This window comes from Rhinichthys klamathensis, unplaced genomic scaffold (genome assembly GCF_029890125.1).
Source record: "Rhinichthys klamathensis goyatoka isolate OS25496 unplaced genomic scaffold, OSU_Roscu_1.1 h1tg000040l_1, whole genome shotgun sequence".
Taxonomy (NCBI): domain Eukaryota; kingdom Metazoa; phylum Chordata; class Actinopteri; order Cypriniformes; family Leuciscidae; genus Rhinichthys; species Rhinichthys klamathensis.
The window spans coordinates 6305955-6328827 of record NW_026606587.1 but is presented as its reverse complement, the minus strand read 5'-3'; the positions used below and the strand labels follow the sequence as shown (position 1 = coordinate 6328827).

The window sequence follows — 22873 nt, the reverse complement described above, 5'->3', positions numbered from 1 at the left end:
CTTATTGCACTTTATTTTATCCTTTTTTTTATTCTTTTGATTCTAACTGTTTTAATACATTTTAAATTAAGGTTTAATCAATGTGTTCTCCTGTAATTGTTGTGATTATTTTATGATTCTTAAAAAAATATTTTTTATGTAAAGCACTTTGAATTACTACTGTGTATGAAATGTGCTACATAAATAAACTTGCCTTGCCCTCAATAAAACAAACCTTAACTCCATTAGGGTCTTCAAAACCATGTTTACTTTGGAAAGGGAGCAAGAAAACAAGGAGATACAGATTCAGAAGTGTACAAGGAGAAAAAAAAGTAGCGGTCAGGGGTGGCAGAGAAGGGGGGAGGGCAGATAAATAGAAAGGATAGAGACGATGGATAAAGAGAGATGGACGGTTGGGGGAGGGATGTGATGGAGATAGAGAGAGATGATAAAACACATTACATCCCTGCCGTCAGCACAGACGGATAGCGTGACAGACGACTGTGCCTCCCTTCCCCCATTTAACCAGGAACTATGTCAAGTGTAAGCTACAAATCCTGTCAGCTGTCTTAAAATGAGTAAAGTCAGGGTTAGCACTGAGACTGAGGATTAGCGTGAGGAACTAAAAGTCCAGAAAATTACAGGAAAAACATATTTACAGCCCACTCAAATTTTATTTTTTTGCTTCATTAAAATTAGCTAATATGACACAAAGATTATTGTGTGCAATCAGTTTCTATTTGCAAAATTCATTTTAAGGGATAGTTAATCCCAAAAATGAAAATTCTGCCACCATTTACACCCTCATGAACTTTTTTTTTTTTTTTTTTAATGCTTTTTTAGATGTGATGAATAGAACAGTGACATCTTACCTCAGGGGGTGAAAAGGTTCATGACACACATTTACAGGGTCTCCTCGCCCAAGACCATTCCTGAAACACCCAAATACAGGATTTCATTACTCATCATGACATGACAGTTGAACATCAAGTAAATAGTACTGTTCAGTGCAAAGAATTCAGAGTACTTTACAAATGCATTTGAAATATATTTTTCAGCATGATAAAGCTGCTTATTCTAGTAGTCCATAAAAAAAAAGCGAGGTAAACATTCTGTGACAGCCAATAAATGTGACGGAGAATGACAGTGCTCTCTAAAGTGCTTCCTCTTCAAGCAGTGTCTCTGAGTTATTGATCTACAGGCTGAGCTTCTGAATTCACAAAAGTCAAAATCACTCAATTATTCATGCCTCAATGAACTCTGGCCTTGAACTGGAATGTGGATCTCCCAAAAAGAAAAATATGTAGCTCATATTTAATTCAGACCACTAAATAATAATAATAATACATTTTATTTATAATGTGCTTTTCTTATACCCAAAGCACTACAAGAAGTACAGTACAAAAGTGCATCCGTAAAAGAAAATCCAATTCAAAGAAAATCGTGGTACATTCATAATTTAATTTCCAGCAAACAGTCAGAAAGTGTTGTCGAGATACCTGTAATATTAGTTCCCTTTCGTTGTCACTCCGAGTTCCGTCGGATGACGACGAATGGGGTTTCGCTTAGAAAGCCTATCGACTTCGAGTATACAAAACGAGCCAATGGCAAACAAATGCCATGGGTCTGCGGAATTTGCATGGCGCAACTCCGCCCCACCTCGTGGGGATAAAAGGAGAAAGCCGGCAATATGCAGATATGTTTTTGCTTCGGAGCCAAGATGTTCTCTTCACTCCTGCAGTCTATTCTCTGACTATCTTCGAGAATCTTCAAGACGAGCAGCTTCCAGTCGGTGTTGGTGTGATGGCGTGTTCCAGCGAGTTTCACATTCCTGCCTGCTGATCTGAACAGCTGTGTGCTTCTCCCTGGGCGCTTCAGCACTGCTGCAAGCTTTTCTCACACAAAAAGAGCGTGCACGCGGCGCGTCTTTTTAAAGACGATCTGCCCGTGCATTTCTGAGTGCGGTAGTCTGATAGATTCAGCTGATGGGCACGAGCGCTGTTTTGACGTGTTTGGGCTTCGATCACGTTCGAACAGCGCTCGCGGATGCGTCACGTTCTCTAAAGGGAACATGACCATCGCAATGTAACGGTCAAGACTCAATGAGCTCAACTGAGTGAGAGTCCCCTCATCCACACCCCGATCTATTTTCTCCACGTGAGAGAATACTTTGGCTGGTGGCCAGGGTGACCTGAGATGGCCGGTGTGGAACTAAACCGCCGATTAATATCCGTGGTCCACACCCCTCTCTTTAACATTGCAACCCGCGCGGTTCTGAATGAGTTAGCTGGTCAGAGCCGCGTCCAGAGGACGCCGGCGGGCCGGCATCTCATTCAGTTCCCCGGCTGATGAAATCATGTCTATCGCCGCGTCACAAGGTGAGCTGGAGTCCTTTGGAAGTGAGGGCTCGTCTATGTTGCCACTCTCGGGTGTGCAACATAGCGAGTCTGATCCAGAGTTGACAGCTATGCTTCCCGGGCCGCCGCGAGTATCGGGCATGTGTGGATTACTCTGCCATGTCTCGAGCACTCAAGGCTGATGATTGGTTTTGGGGAGGCGAACCCAAAATCCTTTCTACCCGGATGTGCATGAAGAGGTTATGAGATCGTGAGAGTCTCCTTTGACTTTCGCGACTGCTCAGCAGCCTCTTCCACCTTCTCTGCCCTCGAGAGGCCGCGGCCATGGGTACACTGGGGTTCCCCCCGTGGAGTGTTCTGTGGCAGCACGTCTGTGCCCCCACAGCGCCTCCACCTGGCGTGGCGACCCTAAGCACCCCTCCAATGCCTGTAGGTATTTTGTCTACTCCGGTGGCAAAGACCTATAGAGCAGCGGACAGGCTGCCGTCTCACTGCATGTTATTGCCATCCTTCGGGGTGCTCAATGACATGCACGAGGGTAGGGCTGATTCAGGGCTCATCTAAGAGACTGCCTGCCGCCACCGACCTCGCTCTACGAGTGACGAAGGTGACCGCACGCTCCCTGGGTCAGGTGATGTCCACTGGGTTAACCTGGTTGATATGCGCGAGGCTGAGCGAACCCGCTTCCTCAACTCCCCCATATCCCAGGCTGGCCCTTCGGCGGCGCGGCCGAGGACTCTGCCCAACAGTTCTCGGCCGCCCAGAAGCAGACTGAGGCTACCAAACACGTTCTGACCCCGCGGCCAGCTGCTGCCGCCGGCTCAGACGCCTCAGTCAGCTTGCCGCCGAACGCGCCCTCCTGCGACTTTTGCCCCCTCCCGCCCGGCCCCAGCAGCTCCGGGCCGCGCCGTGGAGGTGGTCGCAGGAAAGCGCCCCAGCCCGTACCAGCCCCGCAGCCTGCCAAATGCCGGGCAAAGCGGCGCTCCCGTTACGGGCAGCTCAGAGATGGGTTGCAGTTCTCCAGGAGGTGGTTGCAGGGCCACTCCTTTCCCCGGTGGAGGGCCGGGGGAGAACCTCTTTTTCCAGAGAGCTGACTTCCCATCTCTAAGCACACAGAGTTCTCGGACGACACGGTGCGCCGCCCCCGGGCCGTGCACCCCTCGTCCTCCTCTGTCCCAGAGCCGGATGACAGTGCGCGCCGTCCCCGGACCGTGCCGCTCTCATCCTCCTCTGTCGCCAGACCCCTGGCAGAGTAGACCCCCGTGGAACGTTCGTCCTTCCCTGGTCTCCTCTGTCAGGACGCGGTCTATGACTGTACCCCCCACACCAGGCAGCTATGCCGTCCACGTCTGGGTCAGCCATACCGCCTCGCTGCTCCACCGACGGGAAGTCTGTGGTTTGCGTGACCCCGCTGGTACAGTCCTTGGGAGCCTGGCTAGAGCTTCCCAACCTGTCCCGCTGGGTCGCACGATCGATCAGGCTCGGCTACGCGATTCAGTTCGCGCGGTCTCCTCCCCGCTTCAGGGGAGTCCGCTCCACTATGGTCGGTGGCAATGCCCCTATCATGAGAGCGGAGGTTGCTACCCTGCTGGCGAAGGGTGCGATCGAGACTGTCCCTCCAGCCGAAATGAGGACCGGCTTCTACAGTCCGTACTTCATTGTCCCGAAGAAAACCGGTGGGTTACGGCCAATCCTGGACCTGCGCGTTCTGAACCGCTCCCTTCACAGGCTGCCGTTCAAGATGCTCACCGCCAAACGCGTTTTCGAATGTGTGCGGCACCAGGATTGGTTTGCAGCGATCGACCTGAAGGACGCCTACTTTCATGTCTCCATCCTCCCTCGACACAGACCGTTCCTGCGGTTTGCTTTCGAGGGGCAGGCATATCAGTACGCAGTTCTCCCATTCGGGCTAGCCCTGTCTCCTCGCGTCTTCACGAAGGTCGTCGAGGCAGCCCTTGTTCCCCTCCGGGAACACGGGGTTCGCATTCTGAATTACCTCGACGACTGGCTAATTCTAGCTCACTCTCGAGATCAGCTTTGCGAACACAGGGACTTGGTGCTCCGCCATGTAGCCCGTCTGGGCCTTCGGGTCAACTGGGAGAAGAGCAAACTTTGCCCCTGCAGAGGATCTCTTTTCTCGATATGGAGATTGACTCGGTCGCCATGTCCGCGCAGCTTACGAGTGAGCGCCCGCAGTCACTGCTGACTTGCCTGAAACAGTTCGAGGGCAAGAGTGCGGTTCCACTGAAACTTTTTCAGAGGCTCCTGGGGCATATGGCATCTGTAGCCGCGGCAACGCCGCTCGGATTGCTTCATATGAGACCGCTTCAGCTCTGGCTTCGCGACCGAGTCCCGAGGTGGGCATGGCAACACGGCACCCTCCGAGTACCAGTTACTCCGACCTGCCATCAGACCTTCACCCCGTGGTCGAACCTCAGTTTTCTACGGGCCGGAGTGCCCCTGGAACGAGCTTCCCGGCATATTGTTGTAACGACAGATGCCTCTACCACGGGCTGGGGTGCCATGTGCAATGGACGTGCTGCCGCGGGCTCCTGGACAGGACCCCACCGCCTATGGCACGTCAATTGCTTCGAGTTGCTGGCTGTACCGCTCGCCCTGCGCCGCTTCCGAGCCGTGCTGAGGGACCAGCATGTACTAGTCCGTTCAGACAATACCGCGACCGTAGCGTACATCATCCGTCAAGGTGGTCTGCGCTCCCGCCGTATGTCGCAACTCGCCCGCCACCTCCTCTTATGGAGTCAGAAGCATCTGAGGTCGCTTCGTGCCATTTATATCCCCGGAGCCCTGAACTGTGCAGCCGACGAGCTCTCACGGCTTCAGCCCCTCCCGGGAGATTGGCGACTCCATCCCCAGTCGGTTCAGCTGATTTGGGACCAGTTCGGGGACGCACAGATAGATCTGTTTGCCTCTCACGACTCGACCCATTGCGCCCTGTATTATTCCCTGACGCTCGGCACGCTCGGCACGGATGCACTGGCGCACAGCTGGCCGCAGGGCCGCAAATATGCGTTTCCCCCAGTGAGCCTTCTTGCGCAATTCCTGCGCAAGGTCAGGGAGGACGAGGAGCAGGTCACTCTGGTCGCGCCGTACTGGCCCACCCGGACCTGGTTCTCCGAACTCATACTCCTCGCGACAGCACCTCCTTGGCCGATTCCTCTGAGGAAGGACCTCCTTTCTCAGGGACGGGGCACCCTGTGGCACCCTCGTCCCGATCTTTGGAACCTCCACGTGTGGCTCCTGGACGGGACGAGGTAGGTTTGAGTACCCTACCACCAGCAGTGGTGGCTACCATCACTTCCGCTAGAGCGTCGTCCACGAGACACGTCTATGCGTTGAAGTGGAACCTCTTCGTCAACTGGTGCTCTTCTCACCGAGAAGACCCCCGGAGATGTTCGATCAGTGTTCTGCTTTCCTTTTTTCAAGAAGGGTTGGAGCGAAGGCTGTCTCCCTCCACCCTCAAGGTCTATGTCGCCGCTATTGCCGCACATCATGACCCGATAGAAGGTAAGTCGGTGGGGAAGCATGACCTGATCATCAGGTTCCTGAGGGGAGCGAGGAGACTGAATCCTCCTCGCCCTCCTCTCGTACCCTCTTGGGACCTCGCAGTGGTCTTAACTGCCCTGCGCAGCGCTCCCTTTGAGCCTTTGCAGTCAGTCGAGCTTAACTTCCTGTCAATGAAGACAGCGCTTCTGACTGCATTGGCCTCCATCAAGAGGGTAGGGGACCTGCACGCATTCTCCGTTGACGAAGCGTGCTTGGAATTCGGGCCGGGTGGCTCTCACGTGATCCTGAGACCCCGGCCTGGATATGTGCCCAAGGTTCCTACCACTCCCTTCCGGGACCAGGTGGTGAACCTGCAAGCGCTGCCCCCGGAGGAGGCAGACCCAGCCTTGGCACTGCTCTGTCCAGTACGTGCTCTTCGCATCTATGTAGACAGAACGCAGTGTTTCAGGACCTCAGACCAGCTCTTTGTCTGTTATTGTGGGAAGCTGAAGGGAAAGGCTCTCTCCAAGCAAAGGTTGTCTCACTGGATAGTGGACGCCATTGCTTTGGCATACCAGCAGCAAGGTCGACCGTGCCCCCTTGGTGTGACCGCACACTCCACCCGGAGTGTGGCGTCCTCTTGGGCTTTAGCGCATGGCGCCTCGCTAACAGACATCTGCAGAGCTGCAGGCTGGGCGACACCTAACACATTCGCCAGATTTTACAATCTCCGAGTGGAGCCAGTCTCCTCCCGTGTACTGTCTTTTTCAAGCTAACATGGGATTCGTTAGGTGTCTTCGCTTGCTCGCCATGCCACTCCACGGACTGGATACGTGCGATATTCTCCTCAGGTGAGCTTCCCCGAAAGCCCTGAGCTCCTCCAGCACTGCTGACGCTGGCGCCAGTGTCTATTGCCTGCGCGTCGGCTAGGTGCTTTCCGTGTGCATGGTACCTCCTCTGAGCTACCCCCACATGTGTATTTCCACTGTAAGCCTCTTTGAGCATGTGTCTTTCCCTCGGCAAGCCACCTTGCCACCCCTGGGGTTGAAATATTCCACCTGCGGCTGGACACCCCAGTGATTCCCCATATGCATCCCTCGGGTCATATGTGTATTTTTAAGTCCCCCCCTCTGGGTTGGCAGTAATTGCATACTTCCCTAAAAGATCTGGGATATGCTCCCCAGTGTACCTTGGTATTCCTGTGTTAAATAGGAGTCCTTCGTCCGTGCTAGTCTCACGACAGGGATCTCAGATTTACGCAGGGCACTGGAAGACAGCTGAGAAGTGGCGTGATTAGACTGGTATCCCCATTCGTCGTCATCCGACGGAACTCGGAGTGACAACGAAAGGGAACGTCTCGGTTACGGATGTAACCCTCGTTCCCTGAGTAGGGAACGGAGACGTTCCGTCTGCCTGCCACTTCCGCTGTACCGCTGGAACAGCCGAGTTCAGTCTTGGCTCCTCAGCGAAGAAACATATCTGCATATTGCCGGCTTTCTCCTTTTATCCCCACGAGGTGGGGCGGAGTTGCGCCATGCAAATTCCGCAGACCCATGGCATTTGTTTGCCATTGGCTCGTTTTGTATACTCGAAGTCGATAGGCTTTCTAAGCGAAACCCCATTCGTCGTCATCCGACGGAACGTCTCCGTTCCCTACTCAGGGAACGAGGGTTACATCCGTAACCGAGACGTTTCCGTGCTAATATAGATTTTGGTATCATCAGCATGAAAGTGGAACTCCAAAACATGCTTTCTAATAAATACAAGGAATGCAAAAAGTGCTGCAAGGGGTGTAACTTCAGCATCTCTGTGCTCTTTGGGTGTAGGGATGGTTCCGCTCATGAGAAAAAACAATCCAAGGCACTCGACTGATTTGTTTTTAGAAAAATATAAAACGCACAAGCTACGGCACACCTAACTAGGTGATCGTCGTGTGACTAATTGATTGCTATTTAAAAGAACTGATTGTGTTTGTCACTCACACCCTGATGAAGGCGTAAGTGTGCCGTTGCTTGTCATCTGTTTTTTAAAATCTAAGGCATGAAAGAATAAAGGCGTTTTATATTTTTCTAAAAACAAATCACTCGAGTGCCTTGGATTGTTTTTTCTTACATGCTTTCTAATAATCTGCCCTAGAGGAAGCATGTAAATGTTAAAAAGTATTGGGCCAAGGACAGACCCCTGAGGAACACCATGACATACCTGTCCGACGTTAGATTTATTGTTTTCTAAAACAACAAACTGTGTACGATCACTAAGGTAAGATTTAAACTGGTGTGTTATTTTTTTTTAAATTATTTTATTGTTTTATTTAATATGGACCATGCATATTCATGAACATTGTTGTATAAAAATACACCATGTAAATATGCTAGAATTAGTAAAAAATAACTACTTTTCATCTGCAGTCCCTAGGCCGGTAACATAAAACTAACATAAAGACAGCCAACAATCATACAGCATTCATTCACTATAACAAAACAATATTGTATACATTGACAACAATATACATTGACAAAACAAAAAAACATCAAAACAAAAATTTATGATATACATGATGACAAAGACATTGTTCATCTACCTCTATGCTGCATTTAATTTAACAGTAAAAATGTATGGGTGATAAACGTGTGACAGGTAAAAATGAGTACATCTCTGGTTTTCTAGGAGCCACTGTTTTAAGTGAGGTTTAAAGGTGTTGAATGTAGGACACTCTCTTATTGGGAGGGACAAGCTATTCCAGAGTTTACCGCCTATTATTGAAAATACGTTTTGTCCAAAAGTGGTGCATCTAAATGGTATCACATAGTCCCCTTTTACAGAGGCCCGTGCACTACCTCCGCTTTCAAGTCTTTGGAAAAATAACTGATTGTGTTTATCACTCACACCCTGATGAAAGCTCATTGGCCGCAACGTATAAGTGTGCCGTTGCTGGTCAAATGTTTTTAAAATCTAAGCCATGAAAGAATAAAGGCGTTTTATATTTTTCTAAAAACAAATCACTCGAGTGCCTTGGATTGTTTTTTCTTACATGCTTTCTAATAATCTGCCCTAGAGGAAGCATGTAAATGTTAAAAAGTATTGGGCCAAGGACAGACCCCTGAGGAACACCATGACATACCTGTCCGACGTTAGATTTATTGTTTTCTAAAACAACAAATTGTGTACGCTCAGTAAGGTAAGATTTAAACTGGTGTGTTTTTATTTTTTTTATTGTTTAATTTAATAGGGACCATGCATATTCATGAACATTGTTGTATAAAAATACACCATGTAAATATGCCATAATTAGTAAAAATAACTACTTTTTATCTGCAGTCCCTAGGCCGGTAACATAAAACTAACATAAAGACAGCCAACAATCAAAATTATGTAACACTTTACATACCAAACAAGCACTTGAAACGTTTAAAATTGTCAGAGCTTAAAAATGTAGGCTATGTCTCTCTAAAATATCACAATGGTGAAATGACAATGCCTTTTTATCAAAAGTTTTTATGGCTTTCTTAAATAGAGATTCAATGCTTTTAAGAGTAGATATGCTAGCTAATGACCAATTTATAAAACAATACTCAATATGTGAAAAAATCATAGTATGTAAGAACAACTTGGCAGCTTTGGTGTCAAGAAATGGCCTAACTTGTTTAAAATTCTGAAAAATGAATTTAACTTTATTTGCCACCTTTTTACATGACGTTTGAATGTTAGGGTTGAGTCAAATATGACTCCTAAATACTTGAATTCATTAACAATATCTAGCTCATGTCCTCTAAGGAACACAATAGAATGCGACACCTTCATATTTCGTTTGGTAAATGCCATACATATTGTTTTTTTTGGTGTTTAGGTAGAGACATGACTTAGTAAGCAGTCGTCAATGTGCGCCATTGATAACACAAGAATGATTAACACAAGAAATGCATGATTTCTTGTGAAATGCATGATTGATTGTTCAGGAAGCAGCAGACAAGCGGTGTCTTAAAGGTAAGTTGCTAACTAGTTACCAGTGCGGTGGTGGCATGAGTCTGTTGAATGGTGATTTAACGCTAAGTTACGTTGTCATCTGGTGATATGCAATGCTATAGTAAATAAACAATGTCCCTGTCTTTTACTCTCACAACTAGCTTATCATACTCGTTTGCTACATTAGCTAGCTAGCCATTTTATACCTTGTCAGTTGAGTGGAAACTAAGGTGTGTGCACATCTTACACCTGTAAAAGTTCTTCTTTTGGGCGCAAACACGCATATCTATGGACTGAACACATGATGTGCATGTGCGCGCCATCTGCGTTTGTTTGTTGCCATCGTGGGTTTGCGTTTTTGAGGTTTGTGCAAAGATAACGGATAATCGTTTGCACCTTCGAACCTATTTCAGGGAGTGCGTTCTCGAGACACCAGGCACTGTTTTGTGCGGATGGGCGGCCGGAGCGCGTTAAGAGTTTTTCTGTTAGGGCCAAGGATGCACGATCACCACGATGATATCGGGACAACATCGGTATGGCCGATAAAAGCTTAAAATGACCACCATCGGCATCAGCAGATATGAATATTACTGCCGATGAGCCTTGCCGATAGGGTGGCGTGTCCTATGCGCACGTGATGACCGTGAACGAAGCATGAGCGCCAGCAACTTAAACTTCCAACTAGGGGTGTGCGTCTCACGGTGTGCGTCTCACTATTAAAATGTCTCCACGATCTGCTTTTGAAGAAAAATCATATTATCGAGCATTCTATCAGTTAAATTCTGGCGCTTTCATCTCAACATACTGTACAACGCGACGTACATTCACATCACATCACATCACATGTAAACGCAGAGGTAGAGTTACACTCACGTGACACTGCAATTCACAAAAGTTCATTATTTGCATGTGCGTCAAAGTCTTGCTAGTTAAACATGTCATTCACGTGCTGATGTGCTGTTCTAACATGCGCTTTTCTGAGTGCGTAAGTTACACCCGACGCTCACAGGAACTAAAAGCCTGTCACAGCGCCTGCATACTGGACTAAGTTATCTTTCGAGTCTTATTGCGCTAATACTGTCAAATACACACAAGGTTTATATAAACAAAGTTGGTTATGTCTAAAGTGAAAGCAAACAGAGAAAATCTGCTTGTCAAATGTGTGTATACAAAAGTTTACGCGCCAAATCATGGGCGGCGCCATAACTCTACACAAATGCACTTAATTTCCCGCCGGAAGTGGTTTGCACAGCGTCTGCCGGTGTAAACACAGCCATTAAGATGCAGCTTGGGAACACGGTTCTACTACTTTGACTGGAGATGGCGTTACTATCCCCCACCCAAATTCAGTGCAGACCTGGGAGGATAACATGACGACGTGGCCCAGCATAATGTACAGCAAGATTTGCTCCTACTTCGTGCAATCCATGGCAATAGATGGAAAAGCAATGGACAATCTGAAAGCCTCCGAGGCATATCAATATCTGCACAGCAACAAAGTCGGTTGTGTCATGTCATACGAACATGATCGTTTTGTTTATCTGAAAGCAAATGTAGAGCCTAGCCTTATTTAGATCATGCCAACAGATGTCCGTTGTTTACATAATGCACAATTTACATTATCTCTTTATGCTGTGCAATATATCAGTGTGCCTGTACTGTTTGAGTGAAAATAAAGTTTGATGTAGTTTCATTTAATTTAATTATTGCACTGAACTATGATCATGAAAGATAGGCCTAATGTTCCTTACTGTACGTTCACACATGCAGCTTGGGAACACGGTTCTACTACTTTGACTGGAGATGGCGTTACTAGAATTCAGTGCAGAACTGGGAGGATAACATGACGACGTGGCCCAGCATAACGTACAGCAAGATTTGCTCCCACTTCGTGCAATCCATGGCAATAGATGGAAAAGCAATGGACAATCTGAAAGCATTTGAATTGTTTATTAAAAAACTAGTGTTTTCTGTCAGTTTTCGGTTAATTTATGAGACGCGCTCCAGTTCACGCGCCGGCGCCTCCGTGTCCTAATTATATTGTCTACTATATTTGCTTCTTATTTATTAATCCAGGCCATTTGTTGATTAAACATTGATTAAAATGAAGATATAATTTATACAAAACGAAATTCACTTCAACAAGAAAGATTGCGTATTTAATCCTAACAGGTATTAAAAAGTAAAATACAAAAGCAGCCCACACAATTACATCACTATGAAAATTTTCATATATAATATTAAAAAATACAATGCATACAGTATTTGTTGTGTTTATCTGTATTTAATGAACATCATGGCTGGGTGTTGGTAGACAGGAACACAAGGCAAGATTCTAAACCTCACAAGGCACTCTCAGCCAGGTCCTTGATTCCGAGTCGGTATCAGGCTTGCGAAAAAGTGTAAACAATGGAGCGCATGGACATTGCCTCTTCGTAACTGGATTGTGGTCGTAGCACTCTCTATCTAACCACTCCTTTCAGGTGCTTTCTCGAGTGTTTGCAACCAACTACCCCGAACCACTTTTCCCGAACCACTTTTCTTCATGTTGTAATTGTTATATCATTTGTCACTGCGATATCAGTGCTTTGTCGGCACAACGGAGCTAGCTAGCAAAACAAACCCAGCCCGCCAGAACGGAAGTGGATTGCATCGACGGGAGGAGTTTAGGACGTAGAGCGGAAACGGCTCAAAAACTTGTGTATTGTGTATATTAGACGCGTTGCGTGCAGCTCTTAAAGAGACAGTAATAATATGCTGCCGCTTGTCCTCAAAGAGATACTGCACCCAGAAATAAAAATTCTGTCATTGTTTACTCACTCTAATGTTGTTCCAAACCTGTATTCATTTCTTTCTTGTACTTAAATATACTATGGTATATTTATATATATATATTTATATACTAAATATATACTATACACTGGAGTACAGCAACTGTTTGGTTAGCCACATTCTTCCAAATAACTTTTATTTTCATTTTCAACAGAAGAAAGAAATTGATTTGGGTTTAAAACAACTTGAGAGAGTAAATGATCACTCACTGCTCTTGACTGAGAACTTTAATAGAAGCTTTATTAAGCTTTTTTTGCACTTAAAAAAAAATACAAAAATATCGGTATTGGCATCGGGCAAAATTAGTTTGAAAATATCGGCATATTGAATATCGGCCAAAATCCAATATCGTGCATCCCTATTACAGTTTTTCTCGATTGCTTAAACACTATAACCAGGCTTTTGAACTAAAATTTCAAAACCATAATGCCATTTATCAAAAAGCACACCCATTTCACTGAACTATGAACACTATTACCCTGTTTTGACACATTAGTCAGATTTGTTGAACTGTCACAGCAAAACTCTACACACAAATCCCTTCATTTCTTATTGCCTACACCACGTGGTCATTTAGAAAGCACTAGCATTCAAAATTGTTCACTCAAGTCAGCACAGCTTCAGCTCAGTTAGCACACAATTACCCAGGTGAAAACACTAAGAGTCAAAATTGAACACACATCAGTCAGATCCTTCAATAGATAGATAAAAGGTTATACAATCAGTTTACTGAGTTTTGGAACAATGGATCCACAGAGAAATTAAGCAATATGTCGAGGAGGGAGAGGAAGAGGAGGAGGATGAGGAGGAGGAAGAGGAGGAGGAGGAAGATGAGGAGGATGAGGAGGAGGAAAAGGAAGAGGAGGAGGAGGAGGGGGAGGAAGAGGAGGAGGGAGAGGAAGAGGAGGAGGAAGAGGAACAGGAGGAGGAAGAGGAATAGGAGGAGGAAGAGGAGGAGGAGGAGGAGGAGAAGAAGGAGGAGGAGGAAGAGGCGGAGGAAAAGGAGGAGGAAGAGGAGGAGGAAGAGGAACAGGAGGAGGAAGAGGAATAGGAGGAGGAAGAGGAGGAGAAGAAGGAGGAGGAGGAAGAGGCGGAGGAGGAGGAGGAGGAAGGGCAAGGGCAAGAAGACAAGCAGTCTTGGATGAAATTCAAGCCACTTTAGTTGGCCATGTCCTTGTCCATGGTATGACTGTGAGGGAGGCTGGGCAACGAGTACAGACAAATTTGAGTCGCTTCACCGTCGCCTCCATCATCAGAACCAGTCCTTCAGGAAGGTGTGGTGGCAAACAAATTTATATCACTGAATAAGAGACAAACATTTCCAATTGTCTTTGATGAGGTTTATGTTCTTGCAAAGAAAAGGCCAGCAGTCGTACAGTCACACAGAGCGGCTGCAGAGTGTGACAGTGAAGGGAGGGCATCCTTTCTCCTTTATAGTCTTGACTCCCAGAATGTTATCTTTCTAGGCCAATGATGGTATTTCAACCATATGTGGAACATTCTTAGACTTGTTCATCATATTGTATCCTTGAGTGGAGGCATACCAACACTCTTTACCATTCCAATACAATTCCAGATTTGAATAAGGTTTGTGTGTGCTCTTTTACTGTCATATGATGCTCACACACATCTTACGTACGAGTAGGAGAGAGGGGAAAAAAAAGATGGGGGGGAGGGAGGGCGGGGGACCACAAGCAACATGAATTACCAGTTTTGGAAATGTTGTTTTGAATTTATAGCACCAGTGTGTAAGACTATGTTGTAGTGTGTGTATTTCTGAGGGCTTGTGTGTCCTGTCTGAGGGCAAAGTTTGGTTTTTCAGCAAGAGTGAATGGTTTTGAGTGTAGAGCTTCATTTTGACCTGAAAATAGGATGTTTGGGGAATTGGGTGAGACGTTATGGATTTGTGTTTACTGTTTTGAGAATACGAGGCATAGGTTCAAGAAATGTGTTTAAGCAATCGAGAAAAACTGTAATAACTAATGATCTTCGCAACGGAAGTGAATCAATCAAAACTAAATTTAGCTGGACAATAACTTTATCCTAATGCTGCTGTAAAGCCTAAACAATCTTTTACGGTAATTTCTATTATAACAGTAAACCTGCTTTGAAACAATCCATACTGTTAAAAGCGCTTTATAAATGAAGGTGACTTGACTTAACTTCAGTAATGGCCTCAGTGGCCATAACAGGGCAGGCAGGGAGTTTTAGGACGAACGTTGTGGTCGTAAAAGGACAGGCAGTGAGTTCTAGGGTGACCTCTGTGGTCATGTCAGGGCAGACAGAGTTCATGAGCGAACGCCGCACCCTCGGGAGTAGCTGGAGTTGTCGCCACTGCCTCAGGAGGAGCTTGAGTGGACACCGCCGCCTCGGAAGAAGCTGGAGATTTGTGTGCAGCCCAAACACAAACAGTAGGATCGTGACTGCCATTACTGAAAACGCAGCCGATGGTGGTAGGAACTCCGGGACCACCGAAATTGGGACCACCAGACTCAAATGCGCTGAAACCACTGGACTAGGGTGCGCTAGACTAGGGGATGTTGGCACCGCTGGGATACCAGCTGCTGTCACTGACATCAGCGGTGGGTACGCCACATTGGATGCCAGTCTCGAACACCTAGCTTTGGTAGCTTAAGGTGCAGCGTTCATAATGGCCGGAAACTCTGGCGTGACGTCCATGACGGCTGAAGACTCTGGCGTGGCATCCATGACGTGAAGAGGCTCAGGCTTAGGATTGGTGGCCATGACGTAGAGAGGCTCATGCTTGGCGGCCATGACATTAACAGGCCCTGGCGTGGCAGGCATAACATGAACAGGCTCTGGCATGCTGGCTGTTCAGTTAAGTTCAGTTCATCTTTATTCATTTCCTGAAGGCAATTTGGTTGCAGCATACACATAAGACAAAGTCACACACACACACAATACAAAAAAAGTTTCCATCCTAAAAAAGAATTTACTTAAGAATAGTACTGAGGTCTTAATGCCACAGACAGTAACTCAATGTCTTTTGTGCACACTCTCTCCTTAACGGACACAGATTTGCACCAGTTCTCTCTAATATACAAACATACCCCACCTCCTTGTGCTTTACCGGTTACCGTCACATCCCGGTCGATTCAATTCAATTCAATTCAAATAACTTTATTTATCCGTTAGGAACTTCATTCGTGCTGAGCATCAATGCGTGTACGGTTCCACAAACACAGCACAATATATCACACACAATTCTATATAAATAATAAGTAATAACTAAAGCTTGCAAAGTACAATAAATACATGATAAATAGGCAGTAAACATTAAAAAGGTTGCATTAAAAATAGATAGATAAATAAAGAAAGATAAATCACAAATCCGCACACACGGACATACACCTTGGTGAATAAATGTAATAATAATAATAATAATAATTCATTACATTTATATAGCGCTTTTCTAGTTACTCAAAGCGCTTCACATGGAAGGGGGAATCTCCTCAACCACCACCAATGTGCAGCATCCACTTGGATGATGCGACGGCAGCCATAGTGCGCCAGAACGCTCACCACACACCAGCTTACTGGTGGAGAGGAGACAGAGTGATGAAGCCAATCAGTGTATATATATATGGGGATTATTAGGAGGCCATGATGGACAGAGGCCACTGGGTCAACCATTCATCAACCATTCATGTTTCTAATGGATGTGGGCACAAAATTTGTCATGGCTCTGTTGGTCCTGAATATGAGTGATCTGTATCTCTGGCCTGAGGGTAGAAGACTATACTGGGTGTGCAGTGTGTGAGTGGTGTCTGAGGCTATTTGTGTTCCTTTTATTTTTGTCCTCCTGTTATAAATACTGATAAGTGGTTCCTTCACCTGTCCGATTATTTTACTACGATGATTTTGTTTAGTGTGTTGCGATGGATGTTGGATAGTGATCCAAACCAGGCTGATAGATTGAAGGTTATTACAGACTCAATGAAGCATTTGTAAAAAGCTATCAGGACTGACTGATGAACCTGAAGTCTACGGAGCTTCCTTAAGAAAAAGAGGTGCTGCTGACACTTAGAGAAAATGTTTTCACTGTTTAGTTGGAAGGTAAGTTTGTGATCAAGTATTGTCCCGAGGTATCTATATGATTCAACCCTTTCTATTGGCTGGTTGTTGACTAACAGAGTGGGGATGATGAAAACATCTTTGCGGAAGTCAACAACCAGAAGACAGTTCTGCTAGCACCACTCCGCAAAAATGTCCATCTCAGTCTGTAACTCTCGTAGTGAATTAGTGGTGTCCATGATCACAGTGTCGTCGGAATATTTAGTGTACAGTATATTATACCTGGGTTATTGCTCCTGCAGTCATTAGTGTATAGTGTATACAGAACCGGTGATATTACAGAGCCTTGTGGGGCTCCAGTGGAGACTACCTTAGACGAAATCCGAAATCATCCAGTCATAGGTTAGAATCTGAATCCCCTTCGGAGAGCCAAGTCTCCGTGAACGCCATCACGCAAATGTTCCTGTAATCATGCTAGAATTTCACCATAGCTTGAAGCTCATCCGTCTTTTTCCGTAGAGATAGCACATTTGCCAACATACATGTAATTGTAGAAAGAGGAATTTTAGAAAGACTTAGATTTTTCAGTCTCTGACGAACACCTCCTTTTTGTCCTCTCTTCCAAATTTTAAATGTTGAGTCCTTTTGTCCAGAGCGATTTTATTTTAGCTTGAAAGGTGAAAAACTTCCCAAATCAGTATAGCCACATTCCACGCTGTTGGGCTTATGCCATTGTAAAAGAAACTCCTGGGAGTATTAAATTCTTGACGACTCCTGAGGTGATTCGAACACACACAGACTCAAAGTCAATAAAACAATTACTAGGGATGCACGATATAGGATTTTGCCCGATATTCGATATGCCGATATTTTCAGACTAATTTTGCCCGATGCTGATACCGATATATTTGTGTGTTTTTTTTAAGTGCAAAAAAAGCTTATTAAAGCTTCTATTAAAGTTCTCAGTCAAGAGCAGTGAGTGATTTCCTCTTTGTGTTTTGTTGTTTTATTAACATTAACGAGATAGTTCTCCCCAAAATTTAAATTGTCATAATTTACTCTCTCAAGTTTCTTTCTTCTGTTGAAATTATAAAAGTTATTTGGAAGAATGTGGCTAACCAAACAGTTGCTGTACTTCAGTGACTTCCATAGTATATTTAAGCACAAGAAAGAAATGAATACAGGTTTGGAACAACATTAGAGTGAGTAAATAATGACAGAATTTTTATTTCTGGGTGCAGTATCTCTTTAAGGACAAGCGGCAGCATATTATACTGTCTCTTTAAGAACTGCACGTGACGCGTCTAATATACACGCATTTGACAAGCAGATTTTCTCTGTTTGCTTTCACTTTAGACATAGCCAACTTTGTTTATGTAAACCGTGTGTGTATTTGACAGTATCAGCGCAATAAGACTCGAAAGATTAGGCCAGTATGCAGACTCTGTGACAGGCTTTTAGTTCCTGTGAGCGTCGGGTGTAACGCGCTCAGAAAAGCGGATGTTAGAACAGCGCATCAGCACGTGAATGATATATTTACCTAGCAAGACTTTGACGCACATGCAAATAATGAACTTTTGTGAATTGCGGTGTCCCGTGACCGTGAGTGTAACTCTACCTCTGCGTTTACATGTGATGTGATGTGAATGTACGTCGCGTTGTACAGTATGTTGAGATGAAGGCGCCAGAATTGAACTGATAGAATGCACGATACTATGATTTTTCTTCAAAAGCAGATCGTGGAGACATTTTAATCGTCCACGATCAAAAACCGTGAGACGCACACCCCTAGTTGGAAGTTTAAGTTGCTGGCGCTCATGCTTCGTTCGCGTCACATGTGCATAGGAAACACGCCACCCTATCGGCAAGGCTCATCGGCAGAAATATTCATATCGGCCGATGCCGATCATTTTAAGCTTTTATCGGCCGATACCGATGTTGTCCCGATATTATCGTGCATCCCTAACAATTACCCCCATTTTCTCCATTTAGCCTACTCCTTTTTAAGTTCTTTAGGAAGGTATGGGACAAATCTCTGCGTCCAACAGTGTTGAGGAAAAAATAAAAGTTATTTTAAAGTTTCCTAATGTTGTTTGGAGTCTCCTACAACATGCATCAATGGTCAAAAAACGGTTTCATTTTCTCATAATATACATTTGCAAATGACTCGTCAGATGAATCAATCTCTCTAAATCCCTCCTTTCCGCAAGCTACTCTGCTCTGATTGGCCAGACAACTCAGTCTGTTGTGATTGTTGTGTTGCGCACGTCGAAAACAAAAATGACCAATTTCCATAACAACATCAGCTGTCCTGAGGCTTCCTACACCGTAAACTAAACACAGTAACGAACAATGACGTCGATTTTACCATATCAATCCAAGCGAGAGTCCGATGATGAAACATTGAAAGAACTAGTTCTTCAACCCGAACCTCCATCGCAAGGGCAACTCGAGCAGGACGTTTCTCAGTGATAAGCTACTCAGTTTGAGGTACATTATGAGATGTTGCAACTGTAATTCCTCACCATCAGCATTAACAAGTGCATGTCCATCAACAAATCGATTATTTTTACCTGTACTTATTTATTTACAGAGTATTTTTCTAATTTATTGTGTGAACATGTGGAAACTGTATCAATAAAAGTGCATACATTAGCCGAGCTCTAGCGTGAATGACTGATGAAACATAAACGTTGGTAAATCAAATCTTGCACCATGCTTAATCTTTCCTCAAAGTAGTGAGAACGACAGACAATCTGCATTAATAGACACAGTTTTAGGTAATAGTGGCCCACAACTGATTAGCAGAAGTATTTCAGTTAAAGGGTTAGTTCACCCAAAAATGAAAATTAAGTCATTAATTACTCACCCCCATGCTGTACCAACCCCGTAAGACCTTCGTTCATCTTCGGAACACAAATGAAGATATTTTTTATTAAATCTGAGAGGTGGATCGCTGCTACATAGGCTGCCTAAGGGAATGACACTTGACGGCCCAGAAAGTCATTAAAGAAAATGTTTAAATATTTCATGTGCCTACAGTGGCTCCACTATAAGTTTATCAAGCGACGAGAATACTTTTTGTGCGGAAAACAAAACAAAAATAACGACTTTATTCGAGTATTCCATTGCTTCCTTGTGGGCCTGAGACGAGAGTTCAAGAGATTTCCAGGACGCATGCGCGAGAACTGACATTCTTCTTCTACTACTATGTACAGCACGCGTCTTCCTCTGCTTGTAAGACGCGCACTGTGTAGTAGAAGAAGAATGTCAGTTCTCGCACATGCGTCCTGGAAATGTAATGTTTTGTCTGAAGTTCCCTGATTTCACCACTAGATGGCATTATTTCTACCCAGTTTATGTTTCCTTAATTAATTGGTTGTCATACTCTCACCTGTGTTGAATTACACCTAATGATAAACCCTATTTAAGGCTTCACTGCATTTTGGTTTTTGTTCAGTCCTGATGTCAGCCAAAGTGTTGTCATTTCTAAGAACTTTTGGATTTGAGATGTTGCCTTCTGTTCTGCTCTGGGAAAGTATGTTTTTGTAACCTTTTTTTGTGGACTTCTGATTTTTGCCTCTCTGGACTTATGTTTGAGAAGATATTTTTTCTGGCTGGATTACCCTTTGTGTTTTGCCTCTCAAGGAGAGTTGTTTTTTGTTTTTTCCATCGGAAGTAAAGTGCCAAATATTAAACTAAGACTTTTTGACTGTCCTTTTGTCCTCTGCATTTGGGTTAAACCACCACCAGTAGTGAAGGGGTTAGTGTCAAGGACACACACACCGGAGACCCGAGTTCGATCCCCAGCTGGATCATAACAGTAGGACTGAACCATGGATATTAACCCAGCAGAGGAAACCCAACCCCTGAGTAATGCAGAACGCATCTTAGCTGCTGTTCCAAGCCAGGCAGCCACCATGGAACGACATGAACAAGTCCTTGCACAACAGGAACATGCCATATCAAAACTTAGTCAAGCTGTTACAGAGATCCTACAGCATCTTCAAACCTTTTCAAGCCCACAGCAGGATGCTGATTCTCAACCCCCGACACAATCAGCACTCCCCAGCACCGCTACTAGCCACTCTAAGATTCATCTGCCTCACCCTGAAAGGTATGCTGGAGGTCCTGGTGGTTGTAAAGGCTTTCTTACCCAGTGCTCATTGAACTTTGAATTGCAACCTAATAAGTTTCCAACATCACGTAGCAAGGTGGCCTATATCATTACTCTTTTATCCGGGAAAGCCCTAGCCTGGGCCACTGCATTGTGGGAGCAGTCTCCACAACCAACGATTTGCTCAAATTACACTCGTTTTATTGAGGAGATGAGGCGTGTGTTTGACCATCCGGTAAGGGGACGTGAGGCAGCTAGCCGTCTCCTTCAGCTATCCCAAGGTACTCAAAGCGTTGCGGAGTTAGCAGTGGAATTTCGAACTCTATCTAAGGAGAGTGGCTGGAATCAGGAGGCTTTGACTGTTGCTTTCAATAGAGCTCTTTCTGAGGAACTTAAGGATGAATTGGCGGCCAGAGACCCTGCAACAGACCTAGATTCCTTGATTGATATGGCTATTCGATTAGATAATCGTCTTCGAGAGAGGCGTAGGGAGCATACAGAGTCTTCTAGATTTGTTCCCGTTCAACATCCTGCAGTTCTGCCTTTGCCTCCTGATCACCCTGTCCCGTCTGTAACCTACACCGAGGAACCCATGCAGCTGGGCTGATCACGGCTTTCCATGTCAGAGCGAAACCGCAGATTCAAGGAAAAATGCTGCCTGTATTGTGGCGAACCTGGCCACTTTCGAATTTCCTGTCCAATCCTTTCGGGTAAAGCCAACTCTCGTCCAGTAAAGGGAGGACTGTGATGAGAGAGATTACCCCTCCCAACTCAGCATCTTCTGGGGTTCTCTTGTTTGACCACCTTCTATGGAATGATCAGTCACATTCCCTAAAGGCCTTTGTGGATTCTGGAGCTGCTGGAAGCTTTATGGATTTGGAAATTGCCAGACATCTTCAGGTACCACTGATCAACCTGGACGACCCACTGACCATCACGGCCCTGGATGGTAGACCCCTTGGTTCTGGTCGGGTGAGTCTAAGCACTATTCCTGTACATCTCCGGGTTGGGGGTCACCAAGAAACTATACAGTTTTATGTAATAAAGTCACAAGAATTTCCTTTAATCCTTGGTTTTCCCTGGCTTGTTCTCCATAACCCCCATATAGATTGGTCCTCTGGTAACATTGTCAAATGGGGGCCTAATTGTGATAACTCGTGTCTCTCTACTTCACCTCTTGAGATTGTCTCTCCCAACTTAAGTCAGGCTACCCATGGGCTGTTAAGGACTAATCGGCAGTTATCTGAGACACCTCCAGAATTATCCAGTGTTCCTCCTGATTATGCAGACCTTCTAGACGTGTTCAGCAAGAAGGCGGCCTTGTCCTTACCTCCCCACAGACCTTATGATTGCGCAATCGACTTGCTTCCTGGAATGTGCCCTCCAAGGGGAGACTGTTTTCCCTTTCATCACCAGAGAGGAAGGCCATGGAGGACTATATCCATGAGGCCCTGAAATCTGGCCTGATACGTCCCTCGACTTCACCAGCAGGAGCTGGGTTCTTCTTTGTCGCTAAGAAGGATGGGGGGCTCCGACCCCGTATTGATTACAGGAGTCTCAATAAGATCACCATAAAGAATCGTTATCCTCTTCCACTAATGTCTACTGCCTTTGAGTTGCTTCAGGGGGCAACTGTATTCACTAAACTGGACCTTCGCAATGCTTATCATCTGGTCCGTATCCGCGCTGGGGATGAATGGAAGACTGCTTTTAATACGCCCACAGGCCACTATGAGTATAAGGTCATGCCCTTCGGTTTGGTAAATGCTCGTGAAGTATTTCAAGATTTGATTAATGATGTGTTAAGAGACATGCTGAATAGATTTGTGTTTGTATATCTGGATGATATTCTTATCTTTTCCAAGAACCTGCAGGAGCACGTTCAGCAAGTTCGTCTAGTCCTCCAGCAACTTCTGAAGAACCATCTGTTCGTCAAACTTGAGAAGAGTGAGTTCCATGTTCAAAAGGTATCCTTTCTGGGCTTCATAGTATCTAATGGTCACATCCAGATGGACCCTGCCAAAACCAAAGCGGTTAAGGATTGGCCTCAACCCACCTCCATCAAGCAGGTACAGCGTTTTCTTGG

General features: G+C 45.4%; 1 protein-coding gene across 1 annotated transcript in view; it reads right to left on the bottom strand.

The window, feature by feature from the left end:
- The window catches only part of LOC130081978 (dematin-like), a 90880-nt gene that overhangs the window by 13398 nt on the left and 54609 nt on the right, over window positions 1–22873 (bottom strand). Inside the window, exon 2 of the mRNA XM_056246718.1 lies at window positions 852–911. The gene's annotated coding sequence lies outside the window, so the exon portion shown is untranslated. The remainder of the gene's footprint in view (window positions 1–851; window positions 912–22873) is intronic.